Below are 2,529 nucleotides of genomic sequence, written 5' to 3' on the forward strand. Positions count from 1 at the left end.
GTGTGTGTGTGTGTGTGTGTGTGTGTGTGTGTGTGTGTGTGTGTGTGTGTGTGTGGGTGTGTTTATAAATTAAGAAATGAATTTAAACACAGGTGTCATTCAAATCTTTATACTTCCGACAGATGTTTCGAAGAAAACATTGGTATTATTCCAGAGGGAATAAAACGATGTAAAACAATGGAAAAAAGAGAAACAAATGACATCAATAGACATTTTAACAGAATATGATTACCGCGTATGTCCAGTTCGACATTTCTAGTTACTGTTTCTCTATAAACCCAATTGTACTCAACAAGGCACTCTGGTTCGCACACAACAAAGCAGGTTTCACCAGGGATGAAATTAATGTAGTGCTAGCCGCCAGAAAATCAATCATTAAATTTGAAAGCAAGCTGTGGGTGGGTAACGATACGCCTGACAGTTTTGATTTCACGATGAGAAGTTCTGACTCAGCACAATTGGCTGATTTGGTCGATACATATATCCTTTACGAGATGGTTGACCAATTCCCAAACATCAATGGAGGTCTGTATCGTGTCGATTGTCTCCCTTCAAAAGTGTTCTAGCCAAATATTATAAAGGGTTAAAAGTAGGTTGGTTGAAGTTTTCCGTAACATCGGCTTAAGCATTGTTTTCGTCGATGATATAACTAAAGCCAACTATTTGGATATTGCCCATAACTTAAATAATGATTCATATTTCCTATACCATAAACCCTCAAATAATTTAAATTATATTAGCTCCATCAATAATCATCCAAAGGCTATTACAAGGAATTTAGTTAGAAATATTTCACTTAGAATTTCTAGATTATCAGCCAGTATTGACATCTTCAATGTTCATACATCGTTGAGCTTGGTTATTGACCAGTTCAAGAGAAGCTTGTCGAGGACTTCTGTTCGCTAGACCGAGATGATGGGGGTATCAACTGATGGTACTTTGTGAATGACGAAGTTCTGCCATCAATGTGCAAGTGCTTGAGCTTGGCGGTTGTTCGACTACTTCAAGCAAGGCCTTACTTTCCACAACGGAAGGTCTCACTGACCTCCGTTTGTCATCAAGGCTGGTGCCACAGTCTTAAAATGTCTGAACCAATTTTGTGCCACGCTTGCTAAGAGCTTCCATTTCGTCAATTTCTTTTACCACTCGAACTTTCTCTTCCATTAATAGCATAAAACGACCTTAATTGCAGCTTTTTCACCACTCACCCTCCAAGCTGTAAAATGAAGAATAAACAATAAATGCTATATATACAAGTAAACAATTAGCACTACAACAACAATTGGACAACAATTTATATCAAATTAATAATATAGCATGGAGATGCAATTTGCCAAATATCATCAGTGGAAATCACATAAAAGCTTTTGACTCATGCCAGTATACAAATATATATATATACATATCTATATATATATATATATATGTACATATATATATATTTACATACACATATGTACATATACATATATACATACATATATATCTATATATATGTACATATACATTTATATATATGTATATATTCGTACATATATATACATATATACATACATGCATATATATACATATATATATACATTCATATATATATTCGTATAATTATCTGTGTATATATGTGTATATATGTATAAATATATACATATATATATACATATATATATATATATATATATATATATATATATATATATATATATACATTTATTTAAATATACACACATATATATATATATATATATATATAAATACATACAGATATATACATAAATATATTTATACATATATATATAAATATACATACATACGCAAATACATACACATACATATATATACACATATATACATATACGTTTGTGTGTGTGTATATGTTTGTGTATGTGTGTATTCATATTCTACTAATAGTTTCTCATACTCTAATAAGTGATAATATAGAAACACTAATATACCGGAATTCAGTAGATACTGAAAAGTATCTTAACTAAAAGTTAGAAACTGGTATATTATAGGACAATCACCTATGTACAGAAAAGCTTATTGACAATGAAATTATAGATGACAAAATCTTTAAATGACTAGATGTAAACTAAGCGCATATTTTCATATAGGCTGTGATCTTTTTAATGTGAAAAGCTTCAGAAATGCATCTGCCTTAAGATTTTCACTTTCAAAGAAGCTAAGCAATCAGAAATCATTGAAGAAAGATACAGCACAAAAGCAATGTATATTTTATTACCATAAGCAAACACATATATATCCATAAAATATGATATTCTTTCATATCAAAGACTGAAAGTATTGTGCAGAAAATAGCGCATATCTCGCAATGAAAATTTTAGTAGAGGCAATAATTCTAGTAATGTAGAAATACTAGTCAATAGTTATCCCATGCTGTATGATTGAAAACATTCTACACTTGAACAATCCTAGAAAATTTCACCCAAAATCAAACGTACGTATTTCTCTACATATACGTTTAAGATATGCTACATATAGATATATATATATATATATATATATATATATATA

General features: G+C 30.3%; 1 long non-coding RNA gene across 1 annotated transcript in view; it reads right to left on the bottom strand.

The window, feature by feature from the left end:
• Positions 1–125: 125 nt before the first annotated feature.
• The window catches only part of LOC106878316 (uncharacterized), a 19,344-nt gene continuing 16,940 nt past the window's right edge, over positions 126–2,529 (bottom strand). The window contains exon 4 of the long non-coding RNA XR_001410488.1: positions 126–1,216. This is a non-coding gene — a long non-coding RNA (uncharacterized LOC106878316). The remainder of the gene's footprint in view (positions 1,217–2,529) is intronic.

This window comes from Octopus bimaculoides, chromosome 4 (genome assembly GCF_001194135.2).
Source record: "Octopus bimaculoides isolate UCB-OBI-ISO-001 chromosome 4, ASM119413v2, whole genome shotgun sequence".
NCBI classification, from domain to species: Eukaryota; Metazoa; Mollusca; class Cephalopoda; order Octopoda; family Octopodidae; genus Octopus; species Octopus bimaculoides.